The sequence below is a fragment of the Rana temporaria genome, chromosome 13 (assembly GCF_905171775.1).
Source record: "Rana temporaria chromosome 13, aRanTem1.1, whole genome shotgun sequence".
NCBI lineage: Eukaryota > Metazoa > Chordata > Amphibia > Anura > Ranidae > Rana > Rana temporaria.
In genome coordinates, this window is record NC_053501.1 from 74,007,933 (window position 1) to 74,022,410 (window position 14,478).

At 46.5% G+C, this 14,478-nt stretch overlaps 1 protein-coding gene and 1 pseudogene across 1 annotated transcript in view; both read left to right on the forward strand.

Moving 5' to 3' along the window:
- The window catches only part of EXD1 (exonuclease 3'-5' domain containing 1), a 220,208-nt gene that overhangs the window by 65,422 nt on the left and 140,308 nt on the right, over positions 1-14,478 (forward strand). The window lies entirely within an intron of this gene.
- Positions 10,962-11,074, forward strand: LOC120921467 (annotated as a pseudogene).

The following is a 14,478-nucleotide window of genomic DNA, read 5'->3' on the forward strand; positions in this document are numbered from 1 at the left end:
AGTGAATGGTAAAAGTCCCTGAATTCCCGGGAAATATGTTGCGGAAGTGTAACTCTACCTCCCCCTGACCGACAATGTGAGGGATATACGCCGCCGATTTTTGTTCTTTGACCGCCCTGGCCAATACCTTGCCGCATTTGTTGCCCGCCTCGTAGCCTATTTTTCGGCATATCTGTACCGCCGCTTTAGCCCTATAGAGTAGAAGGTCCGTGATTTGTTTGCGTAGGGTCCCCAATTCAGTCTCCAGGTCAGGCGTGGGCCTATGTTTGTGTAAAGATTCCGCTGCATGAAGTTTAGAGAGCAATGTAGCCAATTGAGCATTGCGTTCTCGAAATCTGCAATTTATTGTTTACCACATTGCTGTTGCAAAAATAAATGTATATGTACTCATCCCAAACCACTGAAAAACGTTAAGAGCCAGTGTTGACAGGCTTTAGTTAACTTCAGAACTGCTTCTTTTCTCATGGTTAAACTGCAGCATACCTCACAACAGTCCTGAATTCTGTGGAACTGTCTCACATTTTAACTGGAGTCCCGAATGCAGAGGCTTTATCCTCTGCAGCAACTCATTCATATGTAAAGCTGAGTGAGGCTCCTTCTCAGCTCTGGTCACATTGCAAGGGAGGTCATCTGCTGCCACTACATTTTGAGGCCTGCATTGCATGTGATAGTGAGTTTGAGAGGAGGGGGTTTATATTAAGGGGTTAGGCTGGGAAGAAGGGGTTTGGAATTTTTTTTGTTTTTGCTGATGATGGGGATGAACCCATATCATATTACCCAGCCATTGTAGAGGGCTTCTATAACGCTATGGGTCTACCTTTTTATGAGACTGTTCATAAACGTCTTCCCTTTTTGGGATTGTACCTAGTGTGTGCTCTGCTGCCATTTTTTCCTTGTGTGGGTGTAATGCTTTTGGGTTCCTTACAGTGAGGTAAATAAGGTATTTGATCCCCTGCTGATTTCGTATGTTTGTCCGCTGACAAATGATCAATCTATAATTTTAATGGTAGGTTTATTTTAACAGTGAGACAGAATAACAACAAATATATCCAGAAAGCCGCATTTCAAAAAAAGTTATTGATTTGCATTTTAATGAGTGAAATAAGTATTTAATGGGGGTGGAGAGATGTGGACCAGACAGATCCGATTCCCAAGTTATTTTACGAATCCTCAACCCACCCTGCTATATCTCAACTTGAAGTTGGCTTACCCTGTTACCTTGCCTCGATGCCCACTATACTTCTACTGTGCGTCCGTCAAACATAGTCTGGGTATGATGGGCTTTCTATCAATTACACTAGTGTGGCACAATTCTTGCTATACTGAACTATATAAATTGGAGGGGTTTCAACCCATGGAGACCTTGTTACATCATGCAATTGTACAGCCAGACTACTTTATCCACTTCCCGCCTGCAGTACGTCCTATGACGTCCTTGACTTTCAGTGGGGCTATCTGAATGAGATGTCATTATTTTCTGCTAGCGATTCTGTGCACCGTAAGAACAATCATAGCGGCAGTTCTGCTGCTTGATCGTTCCTACAGGTGACAAGAGAGGAAACCTTGCTCAGGGCTTTCCTGTGCAATCAGGGACCTGGAGAAAGAATACGCCGCTGCGGGATGAAGAGCATAGAGAGCACAGAGAGCATCTCTGACCGTTGGAGGCCCGGGCGTGATGTTATGATGTCACGTCCGGGCCGCGAATGTCATCAAAGCGGCGATCTCGGCTGGAAAGCATCAGATCTGTCTGTCTGTTTGTTTTTTTTGTTTTTTTTATCTGATGCTTTCCATCCTGGAGAGATGTGGGGTCTTATAGACCCCATATCTCTCCATAAAGCGGACCCATCACACACACTATTCCTATTACATGTGCGTGCAATTTTAAAGCGTGACATGTTGGGTATCTATTTACTCGGCGTAACATCTTTCACGTTTTTTTTTTTAATTAATTTTTTCAAAGAAAAATTGTTTCGTAAATACCATGCGACATAAAAAGATGCAATGACCTCCATTTTATTCCCTAGGGTGTCTGCAAAAAAAAGCATATATGTTTGGGGGTTCTGTGTAGTTTTCTAGCAAAAAAAAAATTATTTCTTTATCGTACATCACGGGACACAGAGTCTTAATCATTACTATGTGGGTTATATTCCACCTTCAGGTGCTGGACACTGGTGTAATCAATTAGAATAGGAAATTCCCTCCCTATATAACCCCTCCCATACTGGGAGCACCTCAGTTTTTTCACCAGTGTCTTAGGTGTTGGTCACGAGTGAACATGTGCTTTGAGGAGCTCCACTGGAGGGATCCATGCTGGATTTAAAAAGCCTCAACAGAATCCGGATCCGTCCAAGGTGCTTCATAGCCAAAGTGGACGGTACCCGGGCCTCGGTACGAAGAACAAGGTTTTGCCTATAATGCTTCTCTCTGAGAGCTGGACCCTGGGTTCCAGAGCATTGGTCGATACCAAAGACCAAATGTTTTTTTCTGTTGCCAGGGTGCTGTATAGGTCCAGGGGAGAGGTGACCTGCTATGGACCCCAGTCCCTGAAGGTCTGAGACGAAGCCCATGGTGAGGGGTGAAGGCTGGGCCTCTTGCTTTGCAATACCCTGCAGCGTGGAAAGGTAAGCGGAGGTACCTATGGGACTTGGTCCGACAGTAGGTTCTCCATTGGGGATTATGGGTCTCGCCTATTTTTATGCTTCTATGCATGGGCAACTTAACCGCTATGTCTTCTGAGACAGGATGGCTCTGGCACCCATATACCTCCCCTAAGTGGGTCCTAGTCCTCTGCTGAAGGGGCTATTGGGTCTTGCCTATAATGCATGTGTGCCTGGGCAAAGAAACCACTATGTTTGAGACAGGATGGCTGTATTACCCATAGATCTCCCCTTCAGGAGGCTGGTACCCCTAAGTCCTATGCAAAGGATTGTCATGAGTGTGTCTGTCTTATCTATTTTCCACCACTAAAGGCAGTAAAAGGACATGCCTGGTGTTTCACTTACCATGCTTTCCAGGAACGGAAGCTCAAGGTTAGCTGATCTATGGTGCGGCTTACTTCCTCCTTTTCGGGCTCTGCCACGATGGGGGGGTCCCTCGTAGTCCGGGTCCACGGCACTCCTTGGGGGATCTCCCTCTCCCCCCGCCATTCCCCTACGTGCGCGAGGGGGGGCACGCTTTGTAGGCCGGGGTACGATGTGGTTGCCGCTGACGCACACGCACCGGCTCATGGTACAGACGCAGGGCGGCCCCTTCGAAAGGCCCAGACGTCAGAGCTCTGTAAAGCCAGGGGGACACAGTAGCTTGGGCACGTTAGCACCTCGTGGAAGTTGGATACAGATTCATCTAAGACACCTACTCGGCATTTAGCTGTGCAGATTAGCAGGCATTATTTGCTAGACTAAGTTCAGCTGTTGATGCGCCAGGGTTAAGTTCCTCTGCTTTTGGCTTAGGACTTTTTTGTCTCCCCGTAAAAGAGGGTTCAGGGGTAGGAAGGGGTATCACCACCTGAATCTGGTGGCCCTTTATCATGCTTGCATGATACTATCCTCCCTGTAGAGACTTGAGACAGCTCACATAATGAGCTATCAGCCCTGTCAGGCGTTGAGCCTCCCCCAACATTGCAGTCACTCTGCATATATTTTGTTGCATTGCATTTATGGGTCTATAAGAGGTTAACTGCTATATTCACAGCACCCTCACAAGCAGAAAACAGGGTGTGTCCCTTTCCCTGCTCTAAATCCTCAAACCAGGGATTGAAAAACCTGAGGATGAAGGTTCACTGTCAAAGAACAGATAACAGGTGTCAGCCTAATGAGGAGAAAACCATCAGAAGCCCCACAAGCTCTGGTGCAGCTGCAGTCTTTTTTTTTCTGAGATTCAAGCTGCATATAGCTTCCCTCAGCCTAGACGGCCAGAGCCTCTGTCTCTATAAAGTCCTCATCCTGGTGTTGGCTGCAGTCTAACCGAATGCACAACGAGGAGGGTGCACAGTTGCTGCTGTGCACATGGCTAACGTTGCAGGTTTGCGGAGACGCACATCTGCAGAGCATAACTGCCTCTTTACCAGTCCGCATGTTTGTATGAAATACATGAGTTCGGAATATTCAAAGTGCATGTGAGGTAAAAACAGGTAACAAAGCATGTTTTATTGTTGATCACATAAATATACATGTTTTTTTGTTTGTATGATTTTACATGGTCACATAAGGGCGTTTAATCACAGCAAAGTGCCTAAAATTCCATAAAAATGCTTAAAGTGCATAAAGACGCGGGATCATACATGGTTACCTGATAACATGAGTCCTCGATTATAAAAGGATATTTGGTCACACGGAGAGGCTTGTTTCCACAGGAATGCCTAAAGTCGCATAAAAATGCTGCAGTGCATAAGGATGCGGGATCACACATGGTTATTTGATAACCCGGGTCCTTGATTACCCAAGGATATTTGGTCACACAGAGAGGCTTGTTTCCACAGGAATGCCTGAAATCGCATAAAAATGCTGGAGTGCATAAAGATATGAGGCATGATAATTAGGTTTCCTTAATTATACAGGATTCCTTGGCCTTGCATAGGAATATGTGTCTGTAGGGGTACGGGTTGCACAATGCTGCATAACATGTTCATAGCGCATACTTGCTTGCAAGATGCTTGTTCATAGCTCCTATGCTATATGTATGTTTGTATGCAGCACGCCCCCTTTTGTTATGTTTTTTGCTGAAAACATATTTGTATGAATTCACGCTTCCATGAACACACACTTCCATAGAGGCATATGGCTTTAAAGCTTGCCACATGCACATATAGGGAGCTATTTGCATGTGTGTTTATTTACAAGGCTGCTAGTGCCCGCCTTTAGCAGGGCTAAAGGCCCAGGGTATACCAGTAATACAGAGGCAAACCCCTGCTGACAGATCAGTCAATAGCATGGCTGGGCCAAGGGGAGTCCAGCATGGTTAAATATCTGGAACTCCTGGGTTAGGATCCCAGTCTAGACGGAATATGCCGGCTTCATTCAAACACAGTTCCCTATGCTCAGTTTTATTCAAGGCTGATATAAACATTATTCTGTCGGCCTGGAACGAGTGGATCCTAACCTAGCATTATCCTCAGAGTCTGGTCCCAGGGATATGCTGGAATTTCAGTTTATGGTTCTTAACTGAATGATTGGCAGAAGGGAATATCTTTCATACCCGTTACCTGGGAGCAGGTTGCGAGGGCTGTCCTCTAGGGATGGAATCCAGGCCTGGAAGAGACCACGGCACAGGGAACGTGGTCAAGCTCCAAGGGAGCCTTATCTGCTAGCTTTCTAGAGCTACGGATGTAGCATCTGGCTTAAGGGCCTGAACATTTAGGTTACAGGGTTGCTCTGTCTGAATACAATCTGACTTTGCCTCTCTAGTGGTTTACTTTGTTTACCAGGGAGGAGCTTGTGCCTCGCCTATTGTCATTTCATGGAATGCTAGATTGGCAGGCGAATCGCTGGAGCCATCAACTATCGGGTCCGGGAGATTGGCCTCTACGCCCCGACTTTTTTCTGGCCAAATGTCAAACGGTACCCTGTACATAAAGGGTGTTGACGTCCAGGTTCAACAAGACATTGAACAGCTTTTGTGTCAAGGACAAAGGATCCACCCGCATGCGGGACAGATGTTAGTGATCCTGGGGGACCAGTTGTCGCTGGTTTATGTGTTTTCTCCCCCCCAGGGCCGCAACTTTCGTGGCTTCCATGCTACATCAGAAGAGAACGGAAGCTGGCCTAATTGCTTCGGCATAGCCCATACGACCTGACTGCAGGGACAGCAGAGGTGATCGTAGAGGAACCAGGGCCCCTTACAGCTTGTCCTGGCCTGCTTCGCAGGGTTACATCCTGTCTTGCATACAGGGGTGTTAATGGTCTGGCTGTTATAGCCCGTATTCTTGAGGATCGGGGCTTTCAGAATCAGCGGCAATTACCTTCATTCATACAGGAGAGTTGGCCTCCAGGACCAGATATCCTAGGATCTGGAAGGCCCATGTTCCTGGTGTGAAACCAAGGGGTGGCATCCTTGATAGTATGTCATAGGTAAAATTCTTGCCTTCCTACATTGGAAAGGAGATGGAGCTAGCCTTAAAGCGGAGGTTCACCCCTAAATTACACTTTTTCCCCTTAGATTAATGCTCGTTTTGTCTAGGGGAATCCGCTAGTTGTGTTAAAATATGAGCCGTACTTACCGTTTACGCCAGGGGTGGGCAATTATTTTTTCGATGGGGCCACATGAGAAACTAAAAATATTTTGGAGGGCCGGGCCAAAAGGCTAAACTCAATACTGCATAAAATCAATTGTATTTCTTTATAAAAAGCAGTAAATATCATTGTTGGACAACTGGTACGAGTACTTGTTATAGACATGGCACAGGAGGGGGACAGACGCTGGGGACATGACACAGGAGGGGGACAGACGCTGGGGACAGGCAGCCACTGTTTAATCAATAACAATTGATTAAACAGTGACTGCATGTGATGGCACAGTGGCTGCGTGTGATGGCACAGTGGTTGCGTTTGATGGGCACAGTGGCGACAATTGATGGCACAGTGGCTGCGTTTGATGGCATGGCACAGTGGCGACAATTGATGGCACAGTGGCTGCGTTTGATGGCATGGCACAGTGGCTGTGTTTGATTGCACAGTGGCTGCGTTTGATGGCATGTCACAGTGGTGACAATTGATGGCACAGTGGCTGCGTTTGATGGCATGGCACAGTGGCGACAATTGATGGCACAGTGGCTGCGTTTGATGGCATGGCACAGTGGCGACAATTGATGGCACAGTGGCTGCGTTTGATGGCATGTCATAGTGGTGACAATTGATGGGCCCAGTGGCTGCCTGCATATGATGGGCACAGTGAGGCTTCAATTTTTTTTTTGTTTTTTCGTCTGCGCCGCCCCCCCCCCCCCCCAAAAAAAAATTTGAGCACCAGCCGCAGGCCACTGGACAAACTAATGCAGACAGACAGTGCACAGTACCATGAGGAAGTAAAAGCTGCCCAGGCCCCAGGCCCCCAGCACACATGCCACAGCTATACTTACTTTTCTTTCAGTGTCTGAGAGGCTGGCTTACACACACTGTCAGTCAGGTCCGTGGTCGGCCACAGTCAGCACTGCAGCTCTCACCTCCTTGTCCACTCCTCACCCCCCAACCCCACACTTCCCTGAGTTCCCTCACGCTGTGGACTCGAATGCTGGGGCGGCCGCGGCGTCCTCGGCTCCTCCTCCTGATGTCCTGATCACTCTGCTTGCTAGGTGCCGTTCGTTTGAACAGCTGTTTTCCCCGCTGCGCATAGACACACCCCCTTGGACGGATCTGTCCAATCGCGAGCAAGGGGGAGTGTCTGTGACTCCCCCTTGCTCGCGATTGGACAGATCCGTCCAAGGGGGAGTGTTTATGCGCGGCGGGCAAAACAGCTGTTCAAAACGAACGCTGTCTGTAATGTTCCACGCCGCGGTGATTAACGTGGCAGCTGCGGCGGCGGCGGGGGGGCCGCATTAAAAGGTCCTCCTGGCCTTATGCGGGCCGTAGTTTGCCCAGGTCTGGTTTACGCGATGCATCTTCTGCGCCACTTCCGGGTATGGGCTGCGGGAGTGGGCGTTCCTTCTTGATTGACAGTCTTCCGAGAGGCTTCCGACGGTCGCATCCAACGCGTCACGATTTTCCTAAAGAAGCCGAACGTCGGTGCGCAGTATAGAGCCGCACCGACGTTCGGCTTCTTTCGGCTACTAGTGACGCGATGGATGAGACCGTCAGAAGCCTCTCGGAAGACTGTCAATCAAGAAGGAACGCCCGCTCCCGAAGACCCATATCCCGGAAGCGACGGAGAAGATGCATCTCGAAAACAGGTAAGTGCAGCTCATATTTTAACACAACTAGCCGATTCCCCTAGACAAAACGAGCAGGAATCTAAGGGGATTTTTTGATTTTTTTTTCTTATGGATGAACTCCCGCTTTAAGTTCCATCAAGGATCCGATCTCAGCCTTGTCAATATTTTCAAGGGTCGCTTGTGTCACTCTTGATCCGGGCCGTTATACAAGGGGTGACGGGTATAAGTCAGCCAGTTAAGGCGCCCTTGTGCTTGGAGGATTGGATGTAGTGTTGCTGGCTTACAAAGTCAGCACCTTGGGCTGATGCACCATAATTTCCCTTCATCCTTCTAAAGAGGAAATTGGTGTTCTTGGTTGCGGCTGCCTCCGCAAGATAGTATTGGCAACTTTCTTTGTATAGAGCCATACTTAATAATTTTTACAAGAAGGGTGATGTTAAATCCTCACCCGACCTTATTGTCTAGAAGGATCTAGTGTTCATTTGAATCAAGATATTCTTGCCTTCCTTTTCTTTTTTTCAGGACCTTGGTCCGCGGAAGGAGAGGTTATTGCTTTCTCTCAATAAAGATGAGCAGTTAAAAAATCTAACATTTTGTTTTGCTGCCAGAAGACCCTAGATGTGGGCGGGCAGTGTTCGGATCAGCTATTAAAATGGCTACACGCTCTCTCGTTTTAGTAAGAGAGGTCAAGACCTATCTGAAGCGGCTGCTCGGATACAGAAGACTGATGTTGTTGCGCTACCAGGAGGCCCCAGCAAAGGGCAGGCAGCGTCTAAATCAGGGGTCTCCAAACCCCGGCCCGCAGGCCACATCCGGCCCGCTAGTCCGTTCTCTCCGCCCGCAGCTCAGACTCTGCCAACATAGCATTGCCGATCTGCTGCTTTTTAAAAGCAGCTGCTGTTATCGGCAGTATGTCTGGCAGGTCCAGCAAACAAATCTGCTCCTCCCATGCTTCCACGCTGTGCTGAGGCGATGCTGAAGATTGGCTGCTGGGAGCACTGATGTCCTAGCAACCAGTGAGGTCATCAGCACGGCACCTCCTGGCTTCCTGCCTGCTGTTTGTATTAGAAATCAATCCACGTGTGTAGCAGCGGGCGGGAGTAGGGAGGTGCAGGAGAGCTGAAGTCTGCAAAAGGCAAGAGGCAAATGGGAACTTGATGCTGGGGGAACACTGATGGGAAACTTAATGCTGTGGGGACACTCTGATGAGGAACTTGATGCTGGGGACACTCTGATGGGGAACTTGATGCTGGGGACACTCTGATGGGGCACTTGATGCTGGGGACACTCTGATGGGGAACTTGATGCTGGGGACACTCTGATGGGGCACTTGATGCTGGGGACACTCTGATGGGGCACTTGATGCTGGGGAACTTGATGCTGGGGACACTCTGATGGGGACTCTGCTGGGGAACTTGATGCTGGGGGGACACTCTGCTGGAGACACTGATATGAGGGAGACTCTGATGGGGGGCACAGAGGTGTGGAATAGCTCTGATGGGGACACAGATGTGTGAAAAAGCTCTGATAGGGACACAATGTGCAAGGAGATTCTGATGGGGACACAGACATGCGGAAAGGCTATAATGAGATTATTTAAATTGTATTCATTTATTTATAATGAATACATTTTTTAGGCCCGCGAATATTTGTAAAATCTACAATGTGGCCCTTGGGCTAAAAAGTTTGGAGACTCATGGTCTAAATCAACTATTGTCAAAGGTTGATTCTTCAGGTTATTATTCAGGCTTATGGTTAAAGACAGGTCTTCCCCCTTTTTCTTTTGGGGTGCACCCTACCAGGATAGTAAGCTCTTCATGCGTGGGGCATTACCAAGCCTTTATGACTCAGATTTGCCAGGCCGCAACTTTGGTCGTTTGTGCTTACGTTCACTAAATCCTATCAAGTGAACATAAGACGGCAGGAGGATGCAGCCTTTTTTGGCACAATATGCTGCAGGCAGCATTAGAGGTCCTCGTGTCTGATGGCAGTCTGCGTTGTTTGTGTCTCCCTCCCCTCAGTAAGCATTGCTTTAGGACGTCCCACATAGTAATGATTAAGACTCTGTGTCCCGTGATGTACGATAAAGCAAATAGGATTTTTTATAACAGCTTACCTGTAAAATCCTTTTCTTTGAGTACATCACGGGACACAGAGTTCCCACCCCTCTTGTTTGGGGATATTGGGACACTTATTGCTTTGCGACAAAAACTGAGGTGCTCCCAGTATGGGAGGGGTTATATAGGGAGGGAACTTCCTGTTCTAATTGATTACACCAGTGTCCAGCACCTGAAGGTGGACTATAACCCACATAGTAATGATTAAGACTCTGTGTCCCGTGATGTACTCAAAGAAAAGGATTTTACAGGTAAGCTGTTATAAAAAATCCTATTTCTCTTATCGTCCATGGACGGACACAGCTCCTTAAATCTTGACAAGTGGGTTATGTTCCCTGTTAACAGGAGAGGACTAGGCAGAAACATGTTAAATACATGTTACATTAACAGAGTTGAACAGCGTTCCCTCCAGACATAACCCTCCAGTTTCGTTCTGCCCAGCGCCCTGAGGAAAAGATTTTATTTTATTTTTATTTTGTCTTTTGACTTCTGTCAACTGTCGGCTGAGAGACAGGCTGGATATTATAGATCCTTGTCGTCTTCTCAGTTCGGCCAGCGAGCGTGAGCACACCCTTGCAAAGAGGCTGGGTCTGCTACGACATGCCCCATGACTCCTGGGGAGGCCAGTGAGCTTTGCTCCAAGGTCCGCACATGACTGGCCTGTGGTGTTGTCCCATTCACAGCGGACCGGGCCGACGGCTACCTCTATTGCGGTTGTATGCGAAATGAGAAAAGCCGCTGAGGGCTTTTGTAGTCCCTCACCGCTGGGCAGTTTAGTGCTCCTTTTGAGGGGAGCCCTTTCCAGAGGTGGGCCTCCCCTCCGGTGGTGGACCCTCCGGGCATGTATAGGTGATACTTTCCCTATTGCACGGGACCCCCACTTATATGGATCTGACTGATAGCAGATCCGAAGTATTGACCCTTTCCATGTTTTCATGCTGGGGTCTGACCAGCGGCCTATTGGGCCACTACTCTGGGGTCTCATTTACTCAGACCTGTTCCCCCTTTTGGAGAAACAGAAATGATGAATGGAGGAGGATGAGTGCTGGTTATCTCTCCCACTGCCTTGAATGACAACTCAGGGTGGTGTAATTCTGATGCTAATCACTGATAATCACGATGTGGCATTTTGCACTGGACAGGGGAGGAGCGCGACTCTCTCCCAAAGTGATTAGGCTAGCGGACCAACTGGTCCAGGGCCTTCATATAGGTTGCGTGGATCTGTGGTCACACCTCTCTGTAGGTGAAAAAAACAGTGTAGTGCTGGACAACATATATACCCTATAGATGAATATATAAAGTAACAAATGTTTGAACTGTAAGTGATGTGAATCATTTAGAAAATTAATTCAATAGATAAATGTGCAAAAACATTGAAAACAGAAAAATTACTGTAACTCTGTGCAAAACAGTGTAGCGCTGCACAACAGGTGTCCAGTAAATAAATATATGAATCAACAAATATAGTGAATAATATAAGTAATATGACTAGTTTAGCACATAACGTGCAAATCAAAACAAATAAAGTCCACAGAAGAGGTTTTAGGAGTATTTAACCCCTTCCAAATCAGGTGATGAAAAGATGAAAGCCATGAGAATCCAATTCAGAAATCCACATGGGAGGAGAAGGAAAAATCAGACATCGGTGACCCAACACCAGTGAGAATAAAGGCTTACCGGAAAGCCTATGACTATTCCCTTTCAGGATTAGTCTAAACAAGCATGGTAGGAGATTATAATCCCTTGAGATGTCACAAGCAAGTCGGCGTCTCTCCAAAGATCAGATGGTAGAATCCTCAGCTCCTCATAGGGTTAACCAGTGCTTCCAGATGGAACTCGCATAGGGGTAAATCAGTGCTTCCAGATGGAACTCGCATAGGGGTAAATTAGCATGTGTTATCAAACACCATGTGGGGAGAAAAAAAACTATCCCATAGTTTAGGCGTATAAAACGAGGGGATTTATTTAAAAGATAAAGTTGAACGACATAAAATTACTCTCATTCATAGAGAGTGATACAAAGTCCTTGAAAGGATAAGAAAGCTCCGTATATTACCAGACCGCCTGAGGCCGTTGGCGCATGCGCAGTGCGTGTGTATCTGCCCGACGATCGTTTCGTCGTAATGACGTCATCAGGGGCACACGTGCATCACTGCGCACACGCTATTTATACAGCCCAAAGCGTGAGCAAAGCAAGCTCATTGGATAAAGGCGGAAATAAAACGGAGCATACAATAGGCCAGTATTACCATTTGGTTATAGATGGAAATCACCATGCCATCTTGTGGTTAAAAAGGCGTATTACCGCTCAGGAGATATAAATTAAATTACATCACAAATCGTAATAATAAATGTAAAAATATTCCTAGTTATGGAATTATGCCAATTGGCTCAAAAATCTATTTGAGCAGAAGCATGGGTATTCCGTACTCATTTTGAAAAAATTATATGAGCATAGAAAATTAAAATTAAAAAAAAAATTATAAATATACACAAGGTGCCATGGAGATTAGATATCCCAAATGCCATATAATGGTGACAGCACAATAGAAAGACTATACAATAGTAAAAAATAGCAATTCTGGAATACAAAGACCTGCGTCCTTTTGCATGTCAATAATGAAAGGTAAACAGTAGAGTGAACCCTGGGGTTAAGAATGAACTAAGTATGAGTGGGACCCTCGGCTATTATTAATAAAACAGTTGATGTCCCACTCAACGTTAAGTCCCCCAGGGACATGGCACCCCAACTTATAAATCCAGTTAGTTTCGGCCCTAGAAATTGTTCTCTTACCATTACTACCTCTCCAATGGGGAACATATTTCTCCAGGGCTATAAAAACAGTCCCCTTTGGGTCCTTATTGTGTTTTAAGTCATAATGCTTAGACACATTATGTTTACTTGCCTAGAATAGGCAAGTATATTTTACTTGCAACCACTGGTGATGGGCACCCCCTCATTTCTAAAAGACACCAAACATGTCATTAATCTTCTTGATAATATTGATTGGAAACCCTCCTACATGTTGGTTACAGCAGATGTGGCATCACTGTACACGTCCATCTCCCACCATCTAGGGCATGAAGCGGTACAATATTTTTTGTCACAGAACTCCTCTTTGACAAACACACATTGTAGGTTAGCAATGGAATTGCTTGATTTTGCTATGAAGCATAACCACTTCTGGCACAATGGGACCCACTATAGACAAATAAGGGGTGTGGCCATGGGGGCTAAATTTGCCCCCAGCATGGCCAACCTGTTTATGTCCAAGTGGGAGGAAGACACCATACTCCTGGACAGATCACCAAGTCTTATCTTCTGGAGAAGATTTATTGATGATGTCTTGTGTATTTGGGATGGCGATGATGACTCGGTTGACTCATTCATCTCCACCCTAAATTCCAACGATAGGGGTATTGTCCTAACTCACGAAAAAAGCTCTAGCAAGATCCATTTCTTGGATCTAGATATTTCTATAGTGGAGGGCAGGATTGTCACATCGATCTTCTTTAAACCCACAGAAAGAAATGGTTATATACCACTCGATTCATGTCACCATCCTTCATGGCTGAAAGCTGTCCCTAAGGGCCAATTTTTGCGTCTTAGACGTAACTGCACAGATCTGAATGAGTTCTACAGAGAGGCAGAAATTCTAAAATCCAGATTATTGGTTAAAGGCTATGATGGGGCAAACCTTGACCTCACCATCAGAGAAGTGGGCCAGAGAGACCATCGTAATCTCCTGGCTGATAAACCACTGGAGGCCAATACTAGGGAAGATTTTGGTTTGGCTTTCATAACAACTTTCTCAAGCCAGCATTGGGCCATCAAAAGAATCATCAAAAAACATTGGCCAGTTATTAAAAATGACAGGATTCTGGGCCCACTTCTAGCAACTAACCCCAGAGTTCTCTTCAGGGGTGCTCCAAACCTCAGACACTCATTGGCACCCAATGTACTAGACACCCCGTCTCAACTAATGTTCTTTGGTGACTTCAAGGGTTTCTACCCCTGCAAAAAAATACAGGGCCTGTAAAATTAATGCTCTTCAGGGAAGACGGCACACAGACTTTACCTTTAAAGGCACTGGTAAAACCTACCCAATTGAAACCTTTATAACCTGTAGCACAAAATGTGTAGTGTACCTTCTGAGGTGCCCTTGCGGGTTTGAATACGTTGGATGTACCACCCGTAAATTTCAGGTTAGATGGGGGAACACATCACCAATATCCTGGCTGGATTCGATAAACATAATGTGTCTAAGCATTATGACTTAAAACACAATAAGGACCCAAAGGGGACTGTTTTTATATCCCTGGAGAAATATGTTCCCCATTGGAGAGGTAGTAATGGTAAGAGAACAATTTCTAGGGCCGAAACTAACTGGATTTATAAGTTAGGGTGCCATGTCCCTGGGGGACTTAACGTTGAGTGGGACATCAACTGTTTTATTAATAGCTGAGGGTCCCACTCATACTTGGTTCATTCTAAACGCCAGG